Here is an 18,923-nt window from a genome sequence, read left to right on the forward strand (position 1 = left end):
TTTCATAAGACATTGCTGAGCTCTTTTCCAGAGTGCCCCATTTTACAGCAAGGTATAAGTGATCCAGCTTTTTGGCATTCTTACCAGCATTTAGTATTATCGCTATTTTTTTTAATTTTAGCTTTTCTACTAGGTGTGCAGTAATAACTCATTGTGGCTTTAATTTGCATGTCCCCAGTGACTAATGATGTTAAACATATTTTCATGTGCTTTTTGGCCCTCTGCCTCTCTCCTCATCAGTGAAACATCTCTTCATATATTTTGCCCTTTTTATAATTGGATTATTTGCTCTTTACTGTTGAGCTTGGAGAGTTCTTTATATATTTTAGGTATAAGGATATAAGGCCTTATAATACATTTTACTTTTAGAGTAAAATATCAATATTGGATTCTGAGTAGCATAACATATGTACTAGTAAAATCTGTGACAATAGTTGCACAAAGAATGAGAGGAGGTAAATGAAAGTATACTGTGGTATGGTTCTTACGTTCTGTATGAACCGACAGTGGTGATCCGTGCCAAACCATGAGAAGTTAGAGATGCATATTGTAACCACGTAAAAGATGCATCAAGGGGAATCGTTAAAAGAGAGAAATATAAGTCAGTAGAAGAGATCAGGTGGACTACCGAAAGATGGCAAGAAAGGAGAACTGAGGGAACAAAGGACAGCTGAAACAACTAGGAAATGAATAACAAAATGACACACATCAACCTAGCCATATCAATTATTATATCACAGTAAATGTTAGTGGACATGACCTTCAATTTGAAAAGAACTTTTAAAAGGCCCAACTGTTGAGATGTTTAAAAGGGACACACATGAGTATAAAATCGTAGATAGGTTATAAGTAAAATGATAGAAAATATTTATTATAGAAGCACAGATTATTAGGTGGTGTGGCTATATTAATACTGGACACAATAAACTTCAAAACAAGGAGTCTTGCCAGAGATAAAAAGAGACATTATGTTATATAGGTCAATTTATTAAGGAGACCTATCATCCTATATGCAAAGGTAACTGCTAACAGAGTTTCAAAGTATACATGGGAAAAAACTGACAAAAGTAGATGGAGAAATAGACAAATCCACAATCATATTTTGAGATTCTCTCAAAAATGACTCTCTCAGTAAATGACTCTCAGTAATTGACTGTAAAACACCACTCTCAGTAATGACTCTCCAGTAAATGACTGTAAAACAAAGGGAAGTATGAAGGATACAGAAGAGTTGAATATTACAAAGAACTCAACATAGTAAAGAACACACACTGCACACGTCAAATACACTTTTCAAGTGAACATGGGGTATTCATCGAGAGAGACAATATGTTGAGACATAAGAGCAGTCTAAAACTTAAAGCTTTAAATCACACAGAATATTGTATGACCGCAATGAAATTGTTAGACATTAATAATAAAAAGACATCTAGAAAATTTCCAAAGGTTTGGAAATGAAGTAACTCAATGACACATGGGTCAAAAAAAATCATAAGGGATTACAAATACTTATAACTGAACAACACTGAAAATACCACATGAGAAAATGGACACAGCAAAAACAGCAATATGAAATCCATAGCTTTAACTGCTCATGTTAGGACACAAGCCTATTTACATCTTATAAGGAGAATAGAAATGAAATAGATGTCAATATTGAATTTCATTTTACAGTACCTTTGTTCAGACTATTTTCTCTTTGTGAATTGGAAACTGTAAATCAGTGAAATGAAATAAAAAGGCAACTATAGAATAGACCATCAGAGGGCACTATTCTCTAACTCCAGAGGAAAAGCCTTTACTCTGAAACAAGGAAGAAGTATTAGCTCTGCAACAGACCCGAGATAGCATTGAGATTTTATCCCTTTATTTTGAGAATGAGACAATTGAGGTGCGGGGGAAGCAAATGACTTGCCCAACATTATACAAATTTTAGGACTAATGTCAGAATTAGGCACTAGTCTCCTGACTTACAGCACATCATGATTCTTTGTGACATCAGAGACAGACCTACACTTTCCTATGGGCGTATGCTAACAAGCTCTTTTCCACTGGGATTTCCCTGCTATGAGATGTACACCTGAAGTTGCTGAAACTGCTCTCAGGAAAGGTAGGCAAAGAGGGATGGAGAGACCAGGACCTGGTGGCATTTGAGCGCCCAATAAACTGTGCTTGAAATAGTGCCACCTCTTGGATGTTTTGGTTATGCAAACCTGTGCAATTCCTTTCTATTTAAAGCCAGTTGGTACAGGGTGTTCTGTCACTTGCAACCAAGAATCTTGAATATGGGAAGCTCCTCTGCTTTGTCAGAGGGTCAATGGAATTCAGAACATGTGACTTATTTTGGAAAGAGAGAGAAAAAAAGGTTCTAGGTAACACCAGGACTGGATTTGTAAGGTGATAACTAAGGATAGAAAAACATATGAGGACTTTCTCATGTTTCATTTTCCCCCAGAAATGTTAGTTCCTAAGTTGTGGATACAATTGTTTTTTTTTTTTTTTTCTCTGCTGAATTCTTGGTTACATTCTTGGAAGGTAAACTATTTCAAAGACCATTAAGAAAATATGCTGGTAGAAGGTAGATGCATGCTTTGTGACCTTTAATACAATAGTGTCCCCTGACTCTCTATGGGTAAAGAGTAGGGAGTAAAAATACCAAACAGTTGATGTACTTTGCTATACGTGGATTATCTCACTTCCACCCCGTAGCAACTCTGCAAAGAAATCTCATGTCTCTTTTACAGATGCAATAGAGACAAAGAAGTTATGAACTGCCTAATGTCATCCAGTTAGTATGTATAAATATTAGGACTTGAACTCAAGTCTGTGCTCTTGCTTTATGCTAGATGTGCTTGTATCCCATCTGAACCCAGACCTCACAAATTTCCTAGGAACTTCAGAACGTGATACTTCTGATTGAGATGTTAGCTTTTAATCATCTTTCACTAAGAGGGCATGATGAGGCGTGTTCTCTTACATTGACCCCCTAAGAGGCCTGCTGTAAGAAGCAACAACCTCTCCTTTTCCTATCTGCCACCTGCTCAGCAGCCATAAAGCAGCAACCATGCACGAATTTATCCCCATTCATGTTGGCCAGGCTGGTGTTAAGATTGGCAATGCCTGTTAGGAGTTCTATTGCCTGGAATACGGCATCCAGTCCAATGACCAGATGCCAGGTGACAAGACCATTAGGGGAGGAGATGACCCTTAAATACCTTCTTCAGTGAGACAGGTGCTGGCAAGCACATTCCCAGGGTGGTGTTTGTAGACCTGGAACCCACAGCCATTGATGAAGTTCACACTGGCCCCTACCTCCAGCTTTTCTACCCTGAGAAGCTCATCACAGGCAAGGAAGATGCTGCCAACCCGAGGGCACTACACCGTTGGCAAGGAGATCAGTGACCTTGTCTTGAACCGAATTTGGAAACTGGCCAACCAGTGCACAGGTCTTCAGGGCTTCTTGGTTTCCCATAGCTTTGGAAGGGGAACTGGTTCCAGGTTTACCTCCCTGCTGATGGAACATCTCTCTGTCAATTATGGAAAGAAGTCCAAGCTGGAGTTCTCTATTTACCCAGCCCTCCAAGTTTCCATTGCTGTAGTTGAGCCCTACAACTCCATCTTCACTACACACACCACCCTGGAGCATTCTGATTGTGCCTTCATGGTAGACGATGAGGCCATCTACGACATCTGTCAAATAAACCTCGATACTGGGGCATCTGGGTGGCTCAGTCAGTTAAGCATCTGACGTCAGCTCAGATGATGATCTCACGGTTCGTGAGTTTGAGCCTCATGTCAGGCTCTGTGCTGACAGATCAGAGTCTGAAGCCTGCTTCAGATTCTGTGTCTCCCTCTCTGCCCCTCCCCCATTCATGCTCTGTCTCTGTCAAAAATAAACATTAAAAAAAAGTTGTGTGTGTGTGTGTGTGTGTGTGTGTTTTTTGAACCTGGATATTGAATGCCCAACATACACTAACCTGAATAGTGTGATAGGTCAAATTGTGTCCTCGATCACCGCTTCCCTCAGATTTGATGGAGTCCTGAATGTTGATCTGACAGAATTCCGGACCCCACATCCACTCCTTTCTGATCACACATGCCCCTGTCATCTCTGCTGAGAAAGCCAACCATGAGCAGTTTTCTGTAGCAGAGATCACCAAGGCATGCTTTGAGCCAGCCAACCAGATGGTTAAATGGTAAATACATGGCTTGCTGCCTGTTGTACTGTGATGATGTGGTTCCCAAAGATGTCACTATTGTCAATGCCACCATCAAGACCAAGCGCACCATCCAGTTTGTGGACTTGTGCCCACTGGATTCAAAGTTGACATTAATTACCAGCCTCCCACCGTGGTACCTGGTGGAGACCCGGCCAAAGTACAGAGAGCTGTGTGCATGCTGACCAACACCACAGTCATTGCTGAGGCCTGGGATCCCTTGGACCACAAGTTTGACCTGATATATACCAAGCATGCCTTTGTTCACCAGTATGTGGGTGAGGGAATGGAGGAAGGAGAGTCTTCTGAGGCTTGTGAGGACATGGCTGCCTGAGAAGGATTATGAAGAGGTTGCTGTGGATTCTGATGGAAGGAAAGGGTGAAAGGGAGAGGAATACTAAAGTTAAAAATGTTATAAAGATACTGCTTTTACAGGGAAGCTTCTTCTGTTTTAAGAATAAAGGTTGCACTCATAACTGGTGAAGAAATTGAATCAGTTACCAAAAATCTCCCAACAAATAAGAGTTCTGGGCCAGATGGCTTCCCAGGGGAATTCTACCAGACTCATTCTATGAAGCCACCAGAGACCTCACAAAAAAAAGGAGAACTACAGGCCAATATCCCTGATGAATATGGATGCAAAAATTCTCAACAAGATACTAGCAAATCGAATTCAAAGCATATAAAAAATTATTCACCATGATCAAGTGGAATTCATTCCTGGGCTGCAGAGCGGGTTCAAAATTCACAAATCAATCAATGTGATACATCACATCAATAAAAGAAAGGATAAGAACCATATGATCCTGTCAATAGATGCAGAAAAAGCATTTGACAAAACATAGCATCCTTTCTTAATAAAAACCTTCAAGAAAGTCATGGTAGAAGGAACATACCTAGACATCATAAAAGCCATATATGAAAAGCCCACAGCTAATATCATCCTCAATGGGGAAAAACTGAGAGCTTTCCTCCTGAGTTCAGGAACACGACAGGGATGCCCATTCTCACCACTGTTGTTTAACATATTGTTGGAAGTCCTGGTGTCAGCAATCAGACAACAGAACGAAATAAAAGGCATCAAAATTGGCAAAGAAGAAGTTAAACTTTAAGTTTTTGCAGATGACATGATACTTTACATGGAAAACCCAAAAGACTCCACCAAAAGGCTGCTAGAACTGATACATGAATTCAACAAAGTTGCAGGGTGCAAAATCAATGTACAGAAATCGGTTGCATTTTTATACACCAATAATGAAGCAACAGAAAGAGAAATAAAGAAATAGATCCCATTTATAATTGCACCAAGAACCATAAAATACCTATGAATAAACCTAACCAAAGTTATAAAAGATATGTATGTTGAAAACTATAGAAAACTTATGAAGGAAATTGAAGAAGACAAAGAAATGGAAAAACTTTCCATGCTCATGGATTGGAGGAACAAATATTGTTAAAATGTCAATACTATCCAAAGCTATCTACATATTCAATGCAATCCCAATCAAAATTGCACCAGCATTCTTCTCGAAGCTAGAATAAGCAATCCTAAAATTTGTATGGAACCACAAAAGACCCAGAATAGCCAAAGTAATATTCAGGAAGAAAACCAAAGCAGGAAGCATCACAATACCAGACTTTAGCCTCTACTACAAAGCTGTAATCATCAAGACAGTATGGCATTGGCACAAAAACAGACACATAGACCAATGGAATAGAATAGAGAACACAGAATTGGACCCACAAATGTATGGCCAACTAATCTTTGACAAAGCAGGAAAGAGTATCCATGAGAAAAAAAGTCTCTTTAGCAAGTGGTGCTGGGAGAACTGGACAGTGACATGCAGAAGAATGAACCTGGACCACTTTCTTACACCATACACAAAAATAAACTCAAAATGGATGAAAGACCTGAATGTGAGACAGGAAACCATCAAAACCCTGGAGGAGAAAGCAGGCAACAACTTCTTTGATCTCAGCCACAGAAATTTCTTGCTCAACATGTCTCCAAGGGCAAGCGAATCAAAAGCAAAAATGAACTGCTGGGACCTCATCAGGATAAAAAGCTTCTGCACTGCAAAAGAAACAATCAACAAAACAAAGGCAACTTACAGAATGGGAAAAGATGTGTTCAAATGACATATCGGATAAAGGGTTAGTGTCCAAAATCTATAAAGAATTTACCAAACTCAACACCAGAAAAACAAATAATCCAGTGAAGAAATGGGCAGAACACATGAATAGACACTTTTCCAAAGAAGACATCCAGATGGCCAACAGATGCATGAAAAGATGCTCAATGTCACTCATCAGGGAAATACAAATTGAACCCACACTGAGATAACGCCTCACACCAATAAGAGTCGCTAAAACTAACAACTCAAGAAACAACAGATGCTGGCAAGGATGTGGAGAAATGGGAAACCTCTTGCACTGTTGGTGGGAATGCAAACTGGTGCAGCCACTCTGGAAAACAGTGTGGAGATTCCTCAAAAAATTAAAAATAGAACTACCTTATGACCCAGCAACAGCACTACTAGGTATTTATCCAAAGGATACAGGAGTGCTGATTCATAGGGGCACAGTACCCCAATGTTTACAGCAGCACTTTCAACAATAGCCAAATTATGGAAAGAGCCCAAATGTCCAACTGATAAATGAATAAAGAAAATAAGGAATACTTCTTGGCAATGAGAAAGAATGAAATCTTGCCATTTGCAACAATGTGGATGGAACTGGAGGGTATTATGCTAAGTGAAATAAGTCAGAGAAAAACAGATATCCTATGTTTTCACTCATATGTGGATCTTGAGAAACTTAAGACCCCTGGGGGAAGGAAAGGGGGAAAAATGTTACAGAGAGGGAGGGAGGAAAACCATAAGAGACTCTTAAATACAAAGAACAATCTGAGGGTGGATCGGGGGATGGGAGAGAGGGGGAAATGGGTGATGGGCATTGAGGAGGGAACTTGGGATGAGCACTGGGTGTTGTATGTAAGCGATCAACCACAGGAATCTACCCCCAAAACCAAGAGCACACTTTATACCCTATATGTTAGCCAATTTGACAATAAATAATATTAAAAAAAAGAATAAAGGTTGAGCTGTGATCAGTTAATTTGTATGTAGCAGTATATACTCTCGTATATAATTACTGACCTATGCTTTAAAACACAGCACTCTGTTACAGATTCAAGCTGTCCATTTCTCTGATAGGTTTGAATACAAGTATTCCCTGTCTTAAGTGAAAAAAAAAAAGGACACAGTGATAGCACAATGTATTCAAAAGGTATACAAAAAATGCAGTTATTCAGTAGATAACCACAGTTTGAGAGACAGTTTTGCTCAAAAGTTCCTCTCTAAATAATTTTTACCCACTTTTTTCCCCCTGTTTTAGGTATAACATACATAAAATGTATAAAGAGAGCTCATCTTAAGTGCACATCTTGGTCACTTTAACATAATAATAACCATGAATCAGATTAAGATGCAGAACATGTCTAACACTGTCGAAGTTTCTTTCATGCCTTTCCATTTGGTGCTAGTCCACTCCTGCCCAGTGGCAACCACTGGTGGGGTTGGATAATGGTTACTTAGTGTTGTCTGTTCTTGAACTTATAAATTGAGTCATACAGTATCTGGTCTTTTTTTTTTTTTTTTTTTATTAATCTGACTTCTTTACTCAACATGAGATTTGTAAGATTCATCCCTTTTGTGAGTAACGGTTCTTTCTTTTCTATCCTTGTACATTGCTCTTTTTTTAAACTGAGGTATAATGACATGTAACATTATCCTAGTTCCAGGTGTATCATTTCATATAAATACTGCAAAATGATTACCACAATGAGTCTAGTTAAATCTGCCACTAAACCTAATGACAACATTTTTTTTCTTGTAACAAGAACTTTTAAGTCTATTCTCTTAGCAGCTTGCAAACAGGCAATATAGTATTATCAACTATCACCATTCTCCCATTTCTCCCATTTCTCCCATTTCTTCACCCATGGTACCTTCACCCATTTCTCCCAGCCTTCACCCCCTACTTCTGGAAACCACCAATCTGTTCTCCGTATCTATGAGTTTGTGTCTGTGTGTATTTAGGACTCCCCATGTAAGTGAGGTCATACTGTATTTTGTCTTTCTCTGACTTATTTTAGTATAATGCCTTCAAGGTCCATCCATGTTGTCACAAATGGCAGTACAGTAAATCCTTGGATTAAGAGTAACTTGTTCTGTGAGTTTTCCACAAGACAAGCAAACATTTCTAATAAATTTTAACTTGATAAACGAGTGATGTTAACTTGCAATACGAGTAGTACATGATGCTGAATATCACATAATCACAGCTGAGCCAATGGTTCTTGAAATTCGTGTTGATATACAAGTGCTTTGGATTACAGGCATGTTTCTGGAGCAAATCATGCTTGCAAACCAATGTTTTACTGTATTTTCTTCTTTTGATGGCAGAATAGTATTCCATTGTGTATGTATATACCACACTTGGTTTATTCATGCATCCACTGATGGGCACTTAGGTTGCTTTCCTATCTTGGCTATTGTGATAATGCTGCAGTGAACGTGATGGTAAGGGGATGCAGATCTTTTTGTTTTAACTTTCTTCAGTTATACACCCATAGAATTTCTTGATCATATGGTAGTACTAGTTTTAATTTTTTGGGTGACCTCCCCATACTGTTTTCAGTAGTGGATGCAAAAATGTATGCTTCCACCAATAGCACACTAGCAATATCTCCTCTCCACACTCTTGCCAATACTTCTTTCTTTTTGGTAAGAGTCATTTTAACAGGTGTGAGGTGATATCTCACTGTGGTTTTGATTTGCATTTCCCTGATGATTAGTGATGTTGAGCACATTTTCATGTATCTATTGGCCATTTGTATATTTCCTTTGGCAAAATGTCCATGCAGATCCTCTGCCCATTTTTCAGTCAGATGGCTTTTACGGTATTGAGTTGTATAGTTTGGATATTAACATTTCATCAGAAGATTTGCAAATAGTTTCCCTCAGTAAGTTGCATTCTCATTTTGCTGATGGTTACTTTGCTGTGCAGAAGTTTTTTAGTTTGATGTAGTCCTAGTTGTTTATTTTTGCTTTTTCTGCCTTTGCTTTTGAGGTTGAATCCAAAAAATCATCACCAAGATTAATGTCAAGAAGATAACCACCTTTTTTTCTAAGAGATTTATGCTATCAGGTTTAACATTCAAATATGTAAGTTGTTTTTGTCTTTTGTTTTTGTTTTTTAGAGAGAGAAAGCAAATGAGCATGGGAGAAGGGCTGAGGAAGAGGGAGAGGCAGAGAGAGAGAGAGACAGAGAGAGAGAGAATCTAAACAGGTGCCACGCATTGTGTGGAGCCTGATGAGGGGCTCAGCCCCACGACCCTGGGACCATGTCCTGAGCCAAAATCAAGAGTTGGATGTTCAATTGACTGAGCCACCCAGGTGCCCCTGTAAGTCATTTTTAAAATTGGAATTGACATACAAATGTTACATTAGTTTCAAGTGTACAACATAGTGATTTGACCACTCTGTACATTATGCTGTGCTGACCACAAATGGAGCTCCCATCTGTCACCATACAATATAATTGACTATATTCCTATTCTATACCTTTGATCCCCACGATTTATTCATTCTCTAAGTGGAAGCCTATACCTCCCACTTAATCTTCACCAATTTTTCCCATCCCCCAACCCCTTCTCCTCTAGCAACCATGTTTGTCCTTTATGGGTCTGTTTCTGCATATTTGTTTGCCTGCTTGTTCATTAGATTCCACATATAAGTGACATCATGGTATTTGTTTTTCTTTGCCTGACCAATAGGTCACTTAGCATCATTTAGCATAATACCCTGTAAGTCCATACATATTGTTGCTAATGTCAAGATCTCATTTTTTCTGATGGCTGAGTAATATTTCAGTGCATGTGTGTTTGTGTGTGTGTGTGTGTGTGTGTCCATTCATCATCTGTTCCTGTATCAATGGACACATAGGTTGTTTACATATCTTGGCTATTGTAAATAATGTTGCAATAAACATGGGGGTGCTTATATCTTTTCAAATTAATGTTTTCATTTTCTTTGGGTAAATACTCAGTAGTGGAATTACTGGATTATATGACATTTCTATTTTTAACTTTTTTGAGGAAACCCATACTGTTTTCCACTGTGACTATACCAATTTGCATTTCCACCAACAGTGCACAAGGGTTCCCTTTTCTGCACATTCTAACACTTGTTATTTCTTGTCTTTTTTATTCTAGCCATTTGAACATGACTAAGGTCATACCTCATTGTGGTTTTCATTTGCATTTCCTTGATGATTAAGGATGTTGAGCCTCCTTCTTGTTTCTGTTTGCCACCTGTGTGTCTTCTTTGGGAAAGTGTCTATTCAGGTCTTCTGCCCATTTTTTAATCAGACTGTTTGTTCATTTTGGTGTTGAGTTGTATAGTTGTATAAGTTCTTTATATATTTTAGACATTAAACCCTTATCAGATATGTCTTTTGCAGATATCTTGTACCATTTGGTAGGTTGTTTTTTGTTTTGTTAATGGTTTCCTTCATTATGTGAAAGCTTTTTATTTTGGTGTAATCCCACTGGTTTATTTTTGCTTTTGTTTCCTTGCTGAGGAGATATATTGATGAATATGTTGCCAAGGCTGATGTTAAATAGATTATTATGTTTTCTTATAGGAGTTTTATGGTTTCAGGTCTTACATTTAGGTCTTTAATCCATTTTGAGTTTATTTTTGTGTATAAGAAAGTGGTCCAGTTTCATCCATTTGCATGTAGGTGTCCAGTTTTCCCAGCAGCATTTATCGAAGAAAATACAGTTTTCTCCCCAATTGTATATTCTTGCCTCCTTTGTCATAGATTAATTAACTATATAAGAGTGATTTTAGGAGCGTCTGGGTGTCTCAGATGGTTAAGCAACCGACTCTTGATTTTGGCTCAGGTCGTGGTCTTGCTACTCGTGAGTTTGAGCTCTGCATCGGGCTCTCCGCTGATAGCAAGGAGCCTGCTCTCTGCCTCCCTCACTCTCTGCCCCTCCTGCTCACTTGTGTGCACTCTCTCTCTCAAATAAATAAACATTAAAAATAAATAATAAATGGATGGAGACCTCATGAGGGTCTTCCAATAAAAAAAAAATGGGCTTATTTTTGGGCTTTTTATTTTGTTCCATTGACTTACAGGTCTGTATTTATACCATACTGTTTTGAGTAATATAGCTTTGTAGTATATCTGGAAATCTGGTGTTGTGATACCTCCAGCTTTGTTCTTCCTTCTCCAGATTTCTTTGGTTATTTGACATATTTTGTAGTTCCAGACAAATTTTAGTATTTTTTGTTGTATTTCTATGAAAAATTCTATTGGTATTTTGAATCTACTGATTGCTTTGGATAGCACAGACATTTAATGATATTAATTTTTCCAATCCATAAACATGGTATGTCTTTCCATTTGTTTCTATTATCTTCAATTTCTTACATCAGTGTTTTATAGTTTTCAGAATACGGAGTTTTCACCGCTTTGGTGAAATTTATTCCTAGGTATTTTATTGTTTTTCATGCAGTTGTAAATGGAATTGTTTGTTAATCTTTTTCTGCTACTTCATTATTCATGTATAAAATGGAACCAATTTATGGTATTTTGTATCCTACAGCTTTACTAAATTCATTTATTACTTTGAATAGTTTTAAATAATTGTATTTATCTACAATAAAAGTGGTGTGAGTGAATATCCTGGTCTTGTTTCTGATCTTAGAGGAAAAGCTTTCAGTTTGAAAGCCAAAATCAAGTCTCATCATTGAGTATGATATTATATGATATTAGCTGAGGGTTTTTCATGTATGGCCTTATTATTTTTGAGGTCTATTCCCTCTAACCCCATTTTGTTAAGGATTTTCATCATGAACAAATGTTGAATTTTGTCGAATGCTTTTTCAGCATGTATTGAGATGATCACATGATTTTTATTTTTTCTTTTGTTAATGTGGTGTATCACCTTAATTGATTTGCAAATATTGAACCATTCTTGCATTCCTGGAGTAAATACCACTTGATTATGGTGAATAATCCTTTTAATGTATTGTTGAGTGTGGTTTGCTAATATTTTGTTGACAATTTTTTCATCTGTTTATCAAGGATATTGGCCTGTAGCTTTTTTTTGTTTTTTGTATAGGCTAATGCTGGCCTATAGAATGTATTTGGAACTTTTCCTTCCTCTTCTGTTTTTGGAACAGTTTGAGAAGAATAGGTACTAACTCTTCTGTACATGTTTGGTAGAATTCACCTATAAAGCCATCTAGTCCTGGACTTTTGTTTGCTGGAAGTTTTTTAATTACCAATTCAATTTTGTTTTTAGTAATTGGTTTGTTTAGATTTTCTATTTCTCCTGATTTAGTTTTGGAAGATTGTATGTTTTGAGGAATTCATCCATTTCTTCTTGGTTGTCCAATTTGGTGGCATATAATTTTTTGTAGTAGTCTCTTACTTATCCTTTGTATTTCTGTGGTGTCAATCATTACTTCTCCTTCATTTCTGATTTTATTTATTTATATGGGTCCTTTCTCTTTTTTTCTTGATGAGTCAGCTAAAGTTTTATCACTTTTATTTATCTTTTCAAAGAAGTAGCCCTTGGTTTCAGGGACCTTTTCTATTTCTTTTGAAAGTCTCTATGTCATTAATTTCTGCTCTGTTCTTTATTATTACCTTCCTTCTACTAACCTTGGGATTTGTTCTTTTTCTAGTTCCTTTAAGTTTAGATTGTTCGAGATTTTTCTTGTTTCTCAAGGTGGACCTATCTCTATAAATTTTCCTCTTAGGACTGCTTTCACTGGATCCTAAAGATTTTGGACTGCTGTTGGGTGTTCATTTTCCTTTGTTTCCATGAATTTCTAAATTTCCTCTTTGATTTATTGGTTGACTCTTTCATTGTTTAGTAGCATTGTTTAGTAGCATTGATGTCGTTTCATATCACTGTGCCATAAAATGATGCTTGATATGATTTTAATCTCCTTAAATTTATTGAGACTTATTTTGTGGCCTAACGTGTGATCTCTCCTGGAGAATGTTCCATGTACACTTGAAAAGAATGTATATTCTGTCATTTTTAGATGGAATGTTCCATATATATTTGTTAAGTCTATCTGGCCTAATGTGTTGTTCAAAAATACTGCTTCCTTATTTATTTTCTGGCTGGCTGATCTATTCACTGAAGTAAGTGGGATGTTAAAGTCCCCTAATATCATTGTTTTACTGTCAGTTTCTCTGTTTATGTCTGTTAATATTTGGTTTATATATTTAGGTGAGCCTATGTTATGTGCATAGATACTTACAATCATTTTATCCTCTTCTCTGATCAATCTCTTTATCATTAGTAATGCCCTTATTTGTATCTTGTTACAATTATTGCTGTTTAAGTCAATTTTACCTGATATAAGTATTGCTAACCAGCTTTTTCTCTTCTTTGCCCCCTTCCATTGGCATGGAATATCTTTTCCATCCCCTTAACTTTCAGCCTGTATCTGTCTTTAGATCTGGAGTTTCTCGTACTCAAAAAAACAAAAACAAAAACAAAAACGGGTATTATTATTATCATCATCATCATCATCATCAACTTAGTCATCCTATGTCTTTTGATTGGAGCAATTAGGGCATTTACATTTATTTTATTATTTTTTTCTTGTTTTTAATTTTCTTTTTTATTTTTTTATTATTTTTTTTTTAATTTTTTTTTTCAACGTTTATTTATTTTGGGGACAGAGAGAGACAGAGCATGAACGGGGGAGGTACAGAGAGAGAGGGAGACACAGAATCGGAAACAGGCTCCAGGCTCCGAGCCATCAGCCCAGAGCCTGACGCGGGGCTCGAACTCACGGACCGCGAGATCGTGACCTGGCTGAAGTCGGACACTTAACCGACTGTGCCACCCAGGCGCCCCAATTTTTTAAAAATTACATCCAAATTAGCATATAGTGAAACAATGATTTCAGGAGTAGATTCCTTAGTGCCTCTTACCCATTTAGCCCATCACCCCTCCTACAACCCTTCCAGTAACCCTCAGTTTGTTTTCCATATTTATGAGTCTCTTCTGTTTTGTCCCCTTCCCTGTTTTTATATTATTTTTATTTCCCTTCCCTTTTGTTCATCTGTTTTGTCTCTTAAAGTCTTCATATGAGTGAAGTTATATGATTTTTGTCTTTCTCTGACTAATTTCACTTAGCATAATACCCTCCAGTTCCATCCACGTAGTTGCAAATGGCAAGATTTCATTCTTTTTGATTGCCAAGTAATACTCCATTTATACACACACACACACACACACACACACACACACACACACACACATTTTCTTTATCCATTCATCCATTGATGGACATTTGGGCTCTTTCCATACTTTGGCTATTGTTGATAGTGCTGCTATAAATATGGGGGTGCATGTGTCCCTTCGAAACAGCACACCTGTATCCTGTGGATAAAAGGGCATTTACATTTAAAGTAATTATTGGTAAGTATGTACTTATTGCCATTTTGTTAATTGTTTTTTGGTTATTTTTGCAGTTTTTCCCTGTTCCTTTCTACTTCTGTTTCTCTCTGTCCTCTTTCCTTATGATTGATGACTTTCTTTAGCGTTGTGCTTTTATTCTTTAAAGCTTTTTTTTTTTTTTTTTTTTTTGGTCTATTTAGGTTTTTGGCATGGTTAGCATGAGGTTCATGTATAACATCCTAAGAATATAGCAGTCTATGTTGATTGTCATTTAAGTTCATTAAAATCACTAAATTTTTACTCCCCGCCTTTCACATTTTATGTATGTTGTCATATCTTACATCTTTAAAAAATCCCAACTAATTTTTAGATATAATTGATTTCACTACTTTGTCTTTTAACCTTCATACTAGCTTTGTGATTGCTTACTACCTGTACTGTATGTTTGCTTTTACTCATGAAATTTTTTCTTTTCATAATTTTCTTCCAATCATGACCTTTTCTTATCCACTTAAAGAAGTCCCTTTAATATTTTTTTATAAGGTTCATTTTGTAGTGATGAACCTTTTAAAACTTTTTTCTTTTTGGCTTGGGGAACTCTATTCTATCCTTCGATTTTGAATAACATTGTCAGGTGGAGTATTCTTGGTTGTAAATTTTTTCCTTCAGCTCTTTATTTTTATATTTATTTTTTTAATGTGTATTTATTTTTGACAGAGTGTGAGCAGGGGAGGGGCAGAGAGAGAGGGAGACACAGAATCTGAAGCAGGCTCCAGGCTCTGAGCTGTCGGCACAAAGCCTGATGCAGGGCTTGAACTCACAAACCATGAGGTCACGACCTGAGCCAAAGTCAGATGCTTACCCAACTGGGCCATCCGGGTGTCACTCCTTCAGCACTTTAAATATATTGTTCCACTCCCTTCTGGCCTACAGTTTCTGCTGAAAACTCAGCTGATAGGCTTATGGCATTTCCTTACGTATGTAACTAGTTGCTTCTCACAATCTTGCTGTCTCTTTGATCTTTGACATTTTAATTATTAGGTATTGTGGTGTGGACCTGTTTGGGTTCATCTTGTTTGGAACTCTGTGCTTCCCCAACCTGGATGTATATTTTCTTCCCCAGATTAAACAATTCCCCAGCTATTATTAAAATGATTCTTCTGCCCCTTCCTCTCTTCTCCTTCTTGGACCCCTATAATGCAAGTGTTTGTGTGTTTGCAGTTCAAAGGATCTGTTAACATGTCCTCATTTTAAAAACATCTTTTTTCTTTTTGCTCTTCAGTGTAGGTGCTTTCTGTTACCGTCTTCCAGTTTGCTGATCCTTTTTTCTGCATGCTCTAATCTATGAGGATTTTCCATAATATTTTTTATTTCAGTTATTTTTTTCAGCTCTGATTTTTTTTAATATTTACTATCTCTTGTTAACATTCTGAATTCATCCACTCTTCTCTCCAGTCCAGTGAGCATCTTTATGATCATTACTTTGAAGTCCTTATCAAGTAGGTTGGTTATCTCTGTTTCATTTCTTTTTCTGAGATTTTTGTCTTTTTTCATTTGAAGCATATTCCTAGGTCTCATTTTGCTTGACTTTTTGTGTTTCTGTAAACTAGGTAGAATAGGTGCTTCTAAACTCGAAGGAGTGTTCTTGTGCACGGTTGTCTCCTGTGTAGGTTATGTGTGCCTGGTGACTTTGGCTGGCTGGAGGTGTGGCTGGCATGGGTAGGGCGTCCCAGGGCATTCTGGGTTGGGTCTTCTCTAGTGGTATGCCCAGAGCTGAAATGGGCACAGGCTGGAGCAGTTTCAAGGCTCTCTGTACAGAGTGTCCCTTGGCAGGACAGTTGAAGTGGGTACAAGCTGGGGTGCCTCCAGGTGTTGCTCTCAGGAGGTGTTTTGGTGAGTGGCTGGAGTCCAGGTAGGGTACACGCTGTGGGGGAGGGGAGATCACAGAGCACTCCACACAGGGAGTGTCCTGGCAGGGTGGCTGGAGCCAAGGTGAGTGCAGGTTAGGTGCCCTGGCAAGGTATGGGGAACTGAGAGAGTGCAAAGCTGGGATGTTTTGAAATGTTTCGAGATGCTTTGTGCCTGGGTCACTTTGGTGAGATGGCTAGAGCTGTGTGTGTGTTCATTGCGAGTATCCTGGTGTGTGCCTCACTGGGGCCACTTTGGTGCAATGGCTGGGTGTGGTGTGAGCCTGGGGTTGGGACTCTGAGGCAGTGGGCTGGCTAGGATGTCTGGACCTGCACCTGTCCATGTTACTGATGTGGAAGGGGAATGACAACTGTGGTGCTCACCAGGCTCCAACCCAGAGTTCCAGCAGCAGCCCCATTTGGCAGAGTTCGAGGGAGAGAGCTTTTATATTCTGGTTGCCTTTTTAAACCACAGCTTTTTTCTGCCCCCGGGAAGACAAACCTGGTCCCTGCTCCACAGTACTCTCTCTCCCCACTGCAGCTCCCAGCATAGGGGGTGGGGGTGCCTTTCATTACTGGGTATCTCTCCCTCACTGTTCTCTCTGTGGTCTTTTGTGCTACAGCTGCTCAGTCAACCCGGGTCTTCAGGGAACATTGTTCTATATATATAGGCATAAATTTGATGTGTCCCCGGAAGGTGAATTCGGGGTTTTCCATCACCATGTCGTCTTGGACCAGAAAGTCTAGTCTTTCATTAATTTTTGTGTTTGGTGCAAAACAGTAGTCTAGTTTTTTCTTTTACATGTGGCTAGCCAGTATTCCCAACACCATTTATCAAAGAGATGGTCCTTTTCCCATGGTACATGCTTGGCTCTTTTGCCATAAATTAACCATATATGCATGGGGTTTTTTTGGGGGGGCAGGGTTAGTCTGTTTCATCAATCTGTGCTTTTATGCTAAATATCATACTATTTGGATTACTACAGCTTTGTAATATAGTTTGAAATCAGAACAAAGCTGGATGCACCATTGCTATATGTTAATACATCTTCCATACTTACCTTTGTAATGTTAAGAGAGAATGGGGCTTTAGGAATTATCCAGCTAGTTTCAATCTTACCAAGAAAACATGAATAGTCTGAAGAGTGTATTTTTCCCAGTCAAGGTTGCCTACCACAGTCTCCGTGTTTCCAAACCCAACCTCATCAGATTCTCTTCTAATTCACATTTCCTAAGTATCTCTTGGCATGTATGTTCAGAAGTGTTTATAGGGAATTTGCACAAAAGCATAATGGAAGAGAGAGCAGCTGGTAAAACTGAGATGGTTTAACAAGGAAAGGGAAGGAAGCTTTAACTTAAATGAAAAGCTTGTTAGCATCTATAAAAATCTTGCAATTAGGCAGCCTTTTCATTGTTCTGAAAAGGGCCCCTTATCTAAACCCACACCCCATTCTGGATGTCCACATGTCTCATGATTAATGTTTGTGGAGGTGGTTTAGAAAGAAGCGGCCAAGGCAGGCTTTCTCCCTTTTTAATGGAAAGGCTCATCAACAGCCTCGGGAATAAGCCAGATGGCAGGGGCAGGGGCAACCTGGGACTAGAAGCAGGCCTCTTAGTGATCCAGGAGACCTCATGGGCAGGAAACTAGACTTTGGGTTAAGTAAATCCAGTTATACTTTAAGTGAGGATCTGAGAGTCAGAAACAGCTGTGGATGAGCCCAAATAGGGAGAAAACCCTTTTTGCTCTTCTCAATGCTTATCGTCCTGTGCCCCAAATCCTGAGTTGTCTGTTGCCTCCAGGGAGGGTAAAGCTCAGGAAGGGTGGTGTTACTTTCTATGTTTTGGGTTTCAGTAAGAGAAAAATCTAGGTACAACACATTAGAATTAGAAACAAGTATCATTTGAGACCTAAACGGACATGTCTATAACTGAGGTCCAGAACGTGATCGAAGTCCTTTTTACTCAATGTGGCCAACAGAGCAGTAGCCATGTCTCCTGGGAGTTTGCCAGAAGTAGGGGAACATGGGCTCCACCCCAGGCCTGCTGAGCCAGAATGTGCACTTTACTAAGACCCCTACACATCCGTATGCAGATTAGTCTGACAAGTCCTGCCCTAGAGTCATTCAGATAAAGTCATCAGTGAGAAAAGTGAACTGACCAGATGAAGGACATCATTACATTACAAGGGGCTGGGGTAGGAGAGAGATGCTGATCCAAAGATATGAGTTGACAACAGCTCCCGGTCGGGCTTATTGATTCAGTCCTTGGTCTCCAGCTTTGAGTGCCCACAGCACC

The 18,923-nt window shown here is 38.5% G+C and overlaps 1 pseudogene; it reads left to right on the forward strand.

Annotated features, from left to right (window-relative positions):
* Window positions 1–255: 255 nt before the first annotated feature.
* Window positions 256–4,798, forward strand: LOC101086563 (annotated as a pseudogene).
* The last annotated feature ends 14,125 nt before the right edge of the window (window positions 4,799–18,923 follow it).

This window comes from Felis catus, chromosome B2 (assembly GCF_018350175.1).
Source record: "Felis catus isolate Fca126 chromosome B2, F.catus_Fca126_mat1.0, whole genome shotgun sequence".
Lineage (NCBI taxonomy): Eukaryota > Metazoa > Chordata > Mammalia > Carnivora > Felidae > Felis > Felis catus.